This window comes from Mycteria americana, chromosome 4 (assembly GCF_035582795.1).
Source record: "Mycteria americana isolate JAX WOST 10 ecotype Jacksonville Zoo and Gardens chromosome 4, USCA_MyAme_1.0, whole genome shotgun sequence".
Taxonomy (NCBI): domain Eukaryota; kingdom Metazoa; phylum Chordata; class Aves; order Ciconiiformes; family Ciconiidae; genus Mycteria; species Mycteria americana.
The window spans coordinates 1,912,117-1,925,043 of NC_134368.1; positions in this window are offsets into that span (position 1 = coordinate 1,912,117).

Sequence of the window (12,927 nt, forward strand, 5' to 3'; positions counted from 1 at the left end):
AGAACCAGCCTGGCATTTTCCAGAGCCCGTTCTCAGTCACAGAGTGGCTTTCTCTGCCTTCCTAGGCATTACCAAAGCCCTGGTAGCCCCAGTATAGCTACAAAGACCCTGCTCAGGGAGCTGTGCTTTGCAGCGCATCAGGTAGGACACCCAGAGGTAGAGGAGCGTGGATTCCCCCCCAACCCCTGCCTCGTTTCCTCCCTTTGATGAATGGTGCTCACCACACGAGCAGCTAATCAGCACTTTGTTTCTCCTGAGGCCATATGTCAAGCACGCTCTTCAAGCCCTGCTCTGACAGCAAAAGTCTGTCTCTCCCTCATGCTGCTCACAGGCTAATCAGAGAGACTAATAGGAGCAGGGCACAGGAGCACTGAAGCCAAATGTTGGTCACATGGAGGCACCACTGCAAATACTGGTCTGAGAAACACCAGCCGTTTCTCCAGCTTTTCACTCTCTTCTCTGCTCCGTCTCCACCTCCTTTGTATCAGCACCAGCAGGGATTCCTGTTTGCTTTTTAACCTCAGGTTAGTTCCTGGGTCCCGGTTCCAGGACCAAGTTGTTGATTTGTGAACCCTGATCTAGATTGTTCCCCACTGAAAGTCTGGAGGAGAGAAGGCAAACTACATGACCTCTCTTACAGCCTAGCCCAGTTTCATACACAAATGTCTGAGACACAAATGAGTCAGACCTACAGCTAATTTAAATTCAAAAGGTTAATGGAATAGCAACGAAGATTTGTCCAAAAATCATTAAATCTGAATTAGCTGGGTTTTTTTGGTTTTGTTTATGGTTTCTTTTAAACAAAGTAGAACTTGTGCTGTGTGGTACAGGGACACTTCCTAACTAGACTATGATGGTTCATCAATAAGAATTGTAATAAGTTCAACAAGTCCTTTCCTACCTATCCTACAAGACCTATCAATGTCTCCATCACAAGAGAAGAAGGTACTGTGTGTATGGAGGTTTTACCCTGTAAATCCCACTCTGGTGTTTTCATGGAATAATATTCCTGACGGGCGGATTACCTGCGCTCCCACGGACAGGACCCTGAAAGAGTCACAGTTGAGAAGACCCTGGTGAACCCGACTCAGGTTTTGCACAGAGCCAGCGTGGTGCGAGACAGCATTTACTCCACGTGGAGTGGAAATGTGAGCCCGCCCGAGTATCAAATCCTCCTAGCACTAACTCAAGATTTCCAGAGATCTGACTCGAGACACAACTGCAAGTAAAATACCCCTCACCAGTTCCACCCTCTTTCTCAAAGAAGCGCTTAGTATTAGTTAGTCATTTATCACAGCCAGGCAAAGCACAGGGTTTTCTAAGTCATTAACCTGCAGGGGAGTTTTGCCAATGACACACTCATGATCCAGCTGCAAGAAGGGGAAAGGAAAGATTCCCATCTTACTCAGATAACTCACCTGCTTATGTGATTCAGCGCAGCAGATGGATCTAAGCAAGCCTCAAATGTGACATGCAAACCTGCACACACATGCAGGTTCATGGGCTACAGCTCTGAAACTCATAAACCTCTTCTGTTTGCGTTTACACTTCAGCCTAAAACTCAGCATCCTGCAAAAATCAAGCTGCTCTTATGCAAAAGCCTACATCACAAATTACAGAGTCTCACTCCGTATCTGCATGCCTTGCCCTACACAGTGGCAGCTCTGGACCCTGCAGTAAGCGCTCCCTTTCGTTCCCATGGGATTCTACTTAGAAGTTTTCCACCAGCTGCAACCACATGGTTTCACATGGCCCTCAGCCAAACTCAGGGATAGTTTCAGTTGCGCATCAGTAAGTGAGTGAAAAGAGAATCCAACCAAGCCAAAGGGCCTGTTCCTCAGATGTAGCACAACCAAAGTCATCCTCTACCTCACGAAGGGAAGATGAGATGGAAAATCCTACCACTAGCTCAAGAACCATGCAGAGAACCTCTTGACAATGCATGAAGTGAGCCAAGGAACCTGCACCCCCAACTCAAGCACCGAGATAATTGACCCTGTCTCAAGTGTCTGTTGGGAACTATCCCATGTACATGGCTGTGTTTTGGTTGCATGTAGCCTAGGAGTGAAGCACTGTCCCATTCCCTGCCATGTCCACACATTCCCCATGGTCAGGAAAACTCCAGGTCCTTTTTTCAATGGTTAATGCTAGAATATAATCTTCTTTGAAACCAAGAAAATATGGTGCAGATGCCTCTCCCCCCAAAACATTGTAGATTAGACCCCAGCTAGATGGAAAGCTAATTCAGCAGCTGGCTGTGGTGGGTTTCATGCAGCCAAAGTTAACTCTCACACTTAAGAATTAAGCTAACCACTGCATTTTTTGACCAATGGACCACCACGGCCCATTGCTAGTCAATCTACCCTCGCTCCCTGGCTCCATCGCTGTGATGGAGCACGACCTAGGAAAGAGTATACACAAGGATAACGCAGCAAGGACAAGCACAGAACAAGCATTCCCTTGGTGTGTTTGCCCAGTTCTTGGCAATCAACAGCTTAAGGATTCCTGATAGAGATCTTGCAGAGGGACCAGTGTCTGACAGCTCCAGTGGACCTCTCCATTCAACTGTCCTGCCTCTGCTGACTGCAGGGTTTTTACACCTGTTTGGTGTTGGCCAGTAGACTAAAATAGACTACAAATCTGGGCTAGACTGGGAATTTCTATGTCCCGGACAAGTAAAGAAGCAGCAGCCAACAATGCTGACATCACGATGTACAAGGAGGGGTTGAAACAGGTAAAAGGAGGGAAAAGTCCCAGGAGACATGGCAGAGAAAAAAATAAAAGTTTTCCATCTTCTATTTAGGTGAATAACCAGAGTATGCCAAAAAAAGGCAGTTCACTAAGTCTGTCATCTGTTTTTCTGCATTTTAACCCCTTCAAAATACCATGGGGATCTCAGCTTCACTGCGAAAGGATCACATAAATCTAATCACATATTGTGAAACTCAATCATGAAGACCAGTACAGGTCTGGGTCCTAACTGGCAGCTTGAGAAACCGATCCTTCAACTCTGTAGCCAAAAGAATTAAAAAACAACCCCACCTCTTTGATTTTTCAAGTAGAAAAATTGGTAAAACAAAATAATAATTTCATAGAGGCCACAGACTCAAGTTGGAGTAAATCCTTTGTTCCAGTTTGTATAATTTAACCTTTACAAAATATCAGAATAATGTTTAAACTAAAAATGCCATTGAAAAATTAAACAGGAAAAAGTTTATTTGGAGAAGACAACAAGAAAAGCATAATTTATTTCATTTTATTTTCCAGCTAAGGCTGTTTCAAATTTTGAACCCATAATCACAAGTATTTTTGATCCAAAGTGGTATTTGGAGTAAAACCGTTTTTAGACAAAAATATTCTTTACCAGAAATACTCAACTCAGTTCTTTCATTCCCATTGCCCCAAATTTCAGGGTCTTGGTTCAAAAGCCAGGGGCAGACCAGGTTTTGTTTTCAGGCCCAGGATAAATGACACTAAAATCTCTCAAAGGTGTTCCCATGAGTCTTTTAAGCAGCTGAGATATGATTTTTTTCTTCTCACTTGGGACACTTCCAAACCTGGAAAAACTTGTTCCAAATGAAAAACAAAAAGGGTGTATTTGTTGCCAGGAAAACGCAAGCATCACAACCCACCCAAGAATTTCGCAGAGGGGCTTCAGACCCCAGATTCTCCTGCAAGGCCACCTCAAGTCTCTAATGAGGAATGATTTTGATTCGCTTTCGTGCAGAGTTACATTTCTCACTGCCACTACTGGGATTCTCCATTTGATATCTATTGTGGGTCTCGGCTCTCTTCCCCAGGGTGGAAAATGAGCACGTCAAGAGAAGCAGAGTACTGGAGTTGACATCTGTCACCTTCTCTGCAGAGGAAAGTTTTGCCCCAGGTAAAGATGTTCAGATTGGGCTGGGCTGGGTGTTTTCCAGTGGGTTCCAGTCCCTATCAGCTTCACCCATTTAATAGGCTGGTGTTAAACAAGTTCGGAGGCAGGTGTGGCCCCTGTAAGGAATTTCTTTGGCTGTGGGAAACTTGCACTGAGAAACAGTTTTTGTAATGCTTGTCCAGGCATGTAGGAAGCCTGTCCCCAAGGTCCCATGAAAGCTTTGGTGGTAGATATAACATTGTCTAATACAGAGCAGCACCCAGAGAGAACCAAGTGGTGGTACCCAAAGAAAGCTCTGATACTACAGAAGACCAGCCAATGGATTGGTATAAATTAGAAGACTCATTAGCAAGGAGATGATAGGAGATTCTTACGTGGTATAGACTGCAGCCATGGGAGGCCCAAGATCTTACTGTTTCAGAGTCTTCCACACCTCTTTTTCTTACAGGTGGGACTGTCTAGCAGAGCCAGTCTTCCAGGGTAAAACCCTGCCAGTTCCCTCAACTTCTGAGGGGTAGAAGAACCCAAGAACTCAACCTTCCCAGAATGACAACGTCCCCCCTCAGACATACATACTCATGCCATGCAGGTGCCAAAAATGAGAAGAAAACCTCTGCCAGGACCCTCTTTCCCCAACACCCAGCACCAGTGCAGGGCTCAGGAAACCTGAACAGCTCTGGTTGTCCTAATCCAGAGGGACCTGCCTCTGGATTACAGCATATTGTGATATCCAACCCATTCTTCATAAACGCATACAGACTCCTCCATTCCTCAGTCTGAAATGACTGGATATTGCAAAGCCTGAGTCACTTGCCGCCTGGGAAAGGGAGTCCATAATCCAGCCTTTGTCTGGTTTGTTCCTCTATGGATTACAAACACCTCAGGCCAAGGAGTGTGTGTTTGTACAGCGCCAAGCACAATGTGGCCACAATCTTTGATGGAACATCCAGGTACTTCTGAAATACAGATCAAATGTTTAATGATGTCCTTTCAGTACTTGACCAGCTGTGCTGATGGCATCCCAAAACAACCATCCCCCAGATCACCTTGTCCATCCACCATGGGTAGCCTTCCTTGGCCCCAGAACCAATGCTCCGCACTGACTACTGTTGCAGACAAGGCTGGTATGGCCAGGAATGTAATTTGGTCATGGCAAAGCATTAGACCCCACAGGCATTTATTTCTGTTTGCTGAAAGTGTGAGACAAATTACCCTTTAAACCTAACTACACTGGGAAACACCCACATAGAAGCAATCAGCTGATGGCCAAGTGTCCATCTGGTGTGAAAAAAAATACAACTAGCCATGAATCTACAGCAGAATATTCACCAAGTACCAAAGAAATCTGGGTGATTTCCACAGCCTCGTTGGCTACATGCATCACATGAGGACCTGGCACCCCTTTTCTGCTTCTTGTGCTTATGAGATTGCCAAACTAGTTTCTCAGCAATTATTAGTGCTCCTTGATTATGCATAGTTGCTGCTTTGATGTCCTCAATTCTCTGCACTCAGCACCAATGTCCTGATCAGAGGTGTAGCAGAATAATGCTTGGAGGTGGGTTTCTCACCTGAGGTTTTGCAATTAGCTTTCTTTTGCAGTTTAAGCTCTTTTGTGTTCTCCACTAAGCCTGATTAGCATCTACAGCCACTTTGCTGTACACTGCTCCTCCCCAGGCTCAAAGGTGGTTCTTTTTCTATACATTAAATTACAGGTGTTTAACATGTAACCTGAAAGATTTTTCTAATCATCTCTCAGCACTCCTTCCTCCTGGTGAGCAAGAGGGGATGCCATGATAGGTAACCTCCCTTTACCACCAGAACAAGCTCCATGGCCTGCCCTTGACCCTTTAGAACTATAATAGACCCTTTAGAGCTAGAATTGCTGGTAGATCCCCACCCCAGGAACCAGTCGAATCCCCCTTCTCAGAAATATCTGTTAGTATAGATTTTTCCTCCTCATATTCCAGCTATCTCCAGTGATACAGGGGCACTGCTCCATATGGGTGTCAGAGGAAAGATTTTGAAAAGCCATGTTCCCTGCTTTTGGAGGAAAGACTCCACGTTGCCTAAAGCAGGTAGAGAACACCTCATGTGCAAACGACAAGTGTGTAGGTACCCTACCCTACACTTCCAAAACCAGGTGCTAATTTTAAAGACCTTACAACAGCCAGCCCAGCTGAAGAAAAGCCACTGAGGCACGAACAATTCTCAAAGGCTGAGGGCATGAAGCAGAGGGGGGAGGGCAATGTCACGCCATCGGCTTCGGGAGGAGAAGCGACCGATCGCCCATGGCGGGCTGGGAACGGGGCCGGTCCCCGCGAGTGGCGGCCCCCGGGTGGGGGACGGCGCCGTCCCACCGCTGTCCATGGTACCGCCGCGCCGCGGGGGCTGCCCGGCTCTCCCCGCCGAGCGCCTCGGGGCTGGCTGTCGGGCAGCCCCCTCTCCCCTTGCTTTCAAAAGCTACAGAGAAGGAGAGGATTGGTGTCACCTTTTGGAAGCGCCCAGACTCCCAGAACTTCCCTAAGTTAAGTGCTCGGCTCTCAGGAGACCATAATCTCTCGTCAGAATCTGTTCTGGGGGCTTTAAAAGACAAATACCTTTAGGAAACAATCCAAAGCATAAAATGCATCATGGAGAGCATTGTTTCATGAACAAAAGCAAGTCAGCTTTACTGGAAAAGCCTGACAAAGTTACCGTTCCCACTTGATGACCATACTCCCCCCACACCGACAGCTGAGCTGCTTTTGAAATGCTCCTGAACCTCCGCAGAATTTTTGAAGTTAGAAACCAGTATAGATTTGAACTGAGATTGAACATCATGCCATGAAATAGCAGAAGCTTATGAGCACGCCAGCCATCCCTGCAGCGAGGGAGAGCTGAGGGTAGCAGTCCCCAAAGACAGTGTCTCCTGTCCCTCGAGGAAGGGCCATCGGCGATCAGGACTCACCAGCTCTGCCTATCCCAGGTGAGCAAGGCTGGGATTCCCCCACCACAAAGGAACAGACCCAAAGGACAAGGAGAGGCAAGAGTAGGAAAACAGATGATCCGAAGACACCTGCATTTTTCCCCCATTTCTGTGCACTTCCTATTTAGGACATGATGGAGGAGACTTCGCAGGAAAATAAAGGGTCCTGAGGAAGCTCTACCCCACACCAGCCCTAGACAGCATGGGACATGCTCCCATTTCACATGGCTCAGTCTCAGCAGTTTGTTTCCATGGCCTCTGCCTCCTTATGCAAAACAGGGCTGCACCTACCCCTGCTTCACTGTGAGTTTCAGATAACATTTTCTGGCATGTCACCTGAACAAATTCCTCTCATTTTCAGCAAATTCCCTTTGCTCTTGCCCTCCCAGCACCAACTGCATACCTGTGTAATGCAGGAAACAAAAAGTAGGTCCTGTGAGATACAGTGAGTATCTCACAGTATCTCATTCACTGTTTGGTTTCCTTAGCTGTTGAAAAACTCTTTCTAACACTGACTGACAGATTAAGACAGACGTAGCCCCATTCCATCCAGGACAATGAATGCATAGCTAAAAGCCAACCTAAAGAATTAAATGAAATTAATTTCTACCTGCAGACCCCTACTGAAAGGTTTAGTGCAATTTCAAAATGCATCTTCAGGAATCAGTTACTTCCTTTCCAAAAGTTAGAATGAAAATATAGCTGCATAAAGGTTTCACATGAAGATTTGTGAAGATATACATTTTCAACAAACAGAAGTTATTCACTGAGAACTTCCTCAGTGATGGCCAAAGTTCCATAGAACTATGCATTGAGTAAACACACAGCAGGAGGAATCTGTGGAAGTGCTGCTTGTGATCGATATCAGATAACACGAGAAGGATGACTGATCCTTCTGAGAGGCTGAGAGGGTTGGGGTTATTTAGCCTAGAGAAGAGAAGACTCCGGGGACACCTTATAGCAGCCTTCTAGTACTTCAAGAGGGACTACAGGAAAGATGGGGAAGGACTCTTCATCAGGGACTGTAGTGATAGGACAAGTGGTTTTAAACTGAAAGAAGGTAGATTTAGATTGGACATTTACTGTGAGGGTGGTGAGACACTGAAACAGGTTGCCCAGAGAAGCTGCTGATGCCCCTTCCCTGGAAATGTTCAAGGCCAGGTTGGATGAGGCTTTGAGCAACCTGGTCTAGTGGAAGGTGTCCCTGCCCATGGCATGGCGGTTGGAACTAGATGATCTTTAAGGTCCCTTCCAACCCAAACCATTCTATGATTCTATGATCCAAATCCACAGGTAAGAAACATGCTCTGGTCACACAGCAAGTCTATGGAGACCTGGACATATACCCCAGATCTTCTGGGTCTCCAAGTTCAGTAAATTAGCCTAAAATCTTCCCTTATTTATGCTTTCCACAGCCAGCCCAATCATATTCTCTGAGCAGCTCCCAGTCACCTGCAAATTGGTCCAACAGAGTCAACGTGTTTCTAAATCTTTCTGGAGTCTCAAGAGAGAATGGCCATTGCTCTCTGATGCTCCCTGCCCACAGCCAGTTTCAAGCACCATGTCCACCACTGGTCTAGGGCACAATTTGTCCCCCAAAGCCTCCTTGAACCAAACCATAGCCCTCCTAATGCTGATGTTGTTAGGCACATTCCCCTAAGAGCCCACCTGACTGTGGAGCTTGGGGTTTCCTAATTATATTCCACAGGGATGAAGGGGTGGGAAAGCAAAGAAACTTCTTTCCACAATCTCTTTAGTCATGATTGTTTCTAAGGTTACGGGAAAACAGAAAGCCACTGGATACCACACCACCGCCTCCGGACCCAGGAATGGTTTTCAGTGATTAGGATGGACAGCTTTCTGACTTCCTTGTGATTTTGCAATGTGCTCCTTTGCTTTTACGTAGTGCCCCATTTAAAACAAACAAACAAACAAACCCAAACCCAAGCAAACAAACAAACAAAACCAAACACCTCCCTACCACAGGTCACCTCACTTAAGGCACTTGGACTTAAAGGTGTTTCCTAGGAATCCATTGCCCTGTGTGCAGTCGTTGGAGGGTGAAGACTTGACTCCTACTCTCTGGAAATACCTTTTTTCCTGATACCTAATACAGAGGTGCATCCAGTTCCCTGGCATGGATATATCAGTCCCATCTGTGCCCCATCACAGGTTCTCAGAAATTGCCTGTCCACGTCCTTCCAAATAGCCATCAGCGTGAACAAGACTCCCAAAATCATACTGAACTCAGTTCAGCCCCAGTGCATTCTTTCTGTTTTTCTCAAAATGAATGTACAGAATCCAGGTAACGCTTTACCATAATGTCTACAATCTACAGTCACTGAGCAAGACATTGTTCTGCTAAGTTCTGTACAAATGCAGCAGATGTTTGCACATCTAATTTTCTGCAATTAAGTTTTTAACAGAAGATTCACAGCAAGACATGAGACAATATTCTCTCAAAATCTGCTAGTTATGATCATGAGCCAGAAATTTTGGGGAAATGACTTGCTATCATATATTTTGTAGGACTCCTCTCAGGGTAGAGAAAGCTCAGGTCCTTGATTACAATATACCTGACAAAATCAGACACCACTATTCCTCAAGAACACTCTTCAGAGAAGAAAGGAGCTGAAGAGAAGTGAGGGTGGAGGAGAAAATCCTCACTTTTCCTGTCTTCAAATTTAATTTCAGATTTGTGAAGGATTATATTTTTTTTATTTGAATATAAAAACCACGTGGACACTTCTACACTTGGCAGAGAAACAACAATGGGGGAACTTCTGTTTTTCAAGTTTGCAGCATTGTTTCCTTTTTTTACTATTAATAATTTTGTTATTTTTATTGACAGCTGAACCACATCAGCTCTGTGTTGCTTGACACACAGACCTTTGGATGGCACACAGCGATGTACCCATCCTGAACTTTCCCAGGTGAGCTGTAATGAGTGACAGCAAATGTGTGAGACTACAGGGGGAAACATCACCAAACAGGGCTAAATCCAAAAACATCTGCCTAAACCAGGAACTCAGGCATCTAAAATGTGACTAGAATATCAGTGGTGCTTCTGCTATCTGCTCTATTAATAAAAATCCTACAGTACCTTCATTGACTCTTTGCATTTACTGATGATGCTCACTGATCCAAACGTGCTCAGGAGACATCCCAGTGTGGCTGCTTCTTTGCCAGGGACACCTAGTCTAACCCTGTAAAGGAAGAGGATTTCCCATAAGTGGGAGATACGGGATGTGCTGGGCTTCAGGCATCCCATATCTCCTCTCTGCCACTGAGAGCTTGCGTACAGACACCAGCCCAAGCTAGGGGTGAGTTTAGTCCAGCTTAGTCAACCCAGTCCAACAGGCTTTAAAACCACTAAGCTAAAGTAAGCTTAAATTGATACGAATTGGCTAAAGTGAACACAAGAAAAGGCACTCTGAAAATGAGGTAAGTGTCCACAGTGTGTTTTCCACCTGTTTTACTAAATTGGCACATGTTTCTCACGTAGACAAGACCTAATTTACTTGACCCTGGGCAAATCCCACAACCTCCTTCTGCTTTATGTTTCCCACTTTGTAAAATGAGGGTAACGCTGTACCCACTTTTGTGAAGTGCTCTGAGATTTATGGAGGAGGAGTGCTACATTAAACTGAATGAGTAGGAATTATTTTACCTTGACATACCACAAAAAAAAAAAAAGTGCTCCAAGTCCAGTTCTCCACTATTTTACTGGCATTTTGTGACTTAGCAGAAGCAAGAGTTTAGGGAACAATAAAAACAAAGTTAAAGCGTTCTCAGCTCATTACACATTTTCTCAATGTCTTTTCAGACGCAATTAAACCAAAGAACCCTGAAATTAACTGGTTTCCAGCCTGAGTAACACTGGAAACATTTATTTCCTACCCTACATGTCTAATTAGTGCCGTTTAGTCAAAAGGGAGCAAAACTCCAATTTGTAAGTGAAACTAGACGTATATTAAAAACACACTCTGTAATAATGCCCCAGTGCTTCTGTAACGCTTCATGCCTTCAAAGGGCTGAGCAAGTATGATCTCATTAATTCTCACAGGTAGGTAATTTGGTGTTATTAGCCTTGTTTTACAGCCAGATCTTAGAGAGGTGGAAGTGATTTGCCCACAGGCACAGACTCCACGCTTGAGACTGAACTAGAACTTGGGAGACCGACGTCGTAACCGGAGCTGGGGACCCTCTGAGCCTCCAGAGGGGAGCTCAGCGCCTTGCAGGGTGAGGAGGCAGTGCCTGTGGGATTCGGGGGTCTACTATAAAGACCATTAAAAAGCCAGAGGGAGAGCTGGGGAACATGGGAGTACCAAGCTCAATGGCAGCTGTGCAAGAGCCTTTCTCCTTGCTCTTCATCCCTCACGCCAGCAATATCAAAGCTTTCCTGTTTATGGCTCCGCTGTGACTTTTGCTGCCAGGCTTTAGACCACGCTGCTTTCCAAGGGGCCTCACTGAAGGCTTGCTGCCATTAGACACTGCAAGAGCTTTGCCCAGGATAAATCAACAGTAAGAACACTCTCCCACAACGGTCTATACAGCCAAATCCAGCATGTTTTAGCCACTGACATCCAAGATTTTGTTCTGACACCCTTGCTCACCTGCCATGTCACCCTGGGGGAATCGCAGTCCATGAGAAACCTCCATTTTTACAGTGAAAGTCCCCAGCCCAAAAGCACGGCATCAGGATGTGCTCAGAAGTGTCTTGGTCCATGCAGACCATGCCTGGCCAACGCATCATCCCTCCCTTGTGTCACCACCAAAGCCTGGCCCGTAGGTGTTTCCATCGCATGCCTACCACATCACACACCGTGCGGCACCGGTAGCTACCCATAATATGCAGGAGTAGGAGGCAAAACTCATGCACTCCCCTCCCAATTAACAACTGAAAGGTTAGCGAGCATTCCCTGGGTCTGGGAAACCTCAGCCCAGCTCCCTCTGACGGAGGCAGAAATCCTCCAAATCCTGCCTGCTGTGGGCAGTGCCCCTACCCGACAGCAGAAGTGGAGGGGGGCTCACACACCCCCTTTCTGGAGAAACTACACAGCAGGAAAAAAATATATAAATAAAATCAAAACCTGAAGCTCCAGAGGGCAAGAGTGAGCATGACTCTGCAGCCCTGGGATCGGGGCACTCCCCTGGGAGTGGGGAGACCTGAATTCCAGTTACCAGCACCATGGGTTGTTTAATTTTAAAACACATAAACAGTCCTTGGAGCAGGAGCTGGATCTCCGGCCGCCTCGCTCCCAGGTGAATTTCCCCAAGCGCTAACACAGACAGCCTTGCTTGTTCTTTCTTGCTGACCCACTGAATCTGGTGTTTCCCTGCTGCGAGGTGGAACAGCTTTCCCCAAATGGGGGGGGAAGGGGGAGCAAAGAGGCACCTGCCACCTCCCCACATCGCCCCAGGAGGGTGGTAGGAGAGTGCGGTGGGAGATGTGGCTTGGACCCTTCCTGATGGAAAAGGGACCTGAGCCCACATCTCCCCCGTTGTGAACGCATGTTGGGGCTAGCAAGGCGAAGAACTGCTGACACAGGAGGAGAAGCCCGATCCCCTTGCAGTGATGCCAGCACACATATGGTTTTGGATAAAAAGGGTTTACATGCTGTACGTGCTGCCCATGCATTTTAGTCCAGGGACACAGCTCCAAAGAGCATGCGGTACTTGCATTGGCTTTAGGAGCACAGTGTTGACTCTGGAAGGGGAAAAAAAAAAAAACTATCATAGCAACATAAAAATTAGGACAACTTCACTCTTCTACAGGAAATTGTGAAGTCACCTACAACCCAGCCACAACCCCATGGGTCTCTAATCGTACCTCTTCCATGGCCTTCAGGGAGCGCAATGGGCAGTGGTGGAGGAGAGGTAGGAGATGTTGCATTTCTCCATCTCTCAGAAGCTGCAAAAGCCCTGGCAAGAGGAGGCTATCGGAGTGAGGAGTAGGTGTTGAGCTCCCCTAGACATCCCTCTGCACCTGCCCTGACCTCCAGCACACCTCATTGCAGCCAGCACAGCTGCGTTAGCCAGCACGAGCTGCTTAAAATGCACTACAAGGCACAGCTAGGAA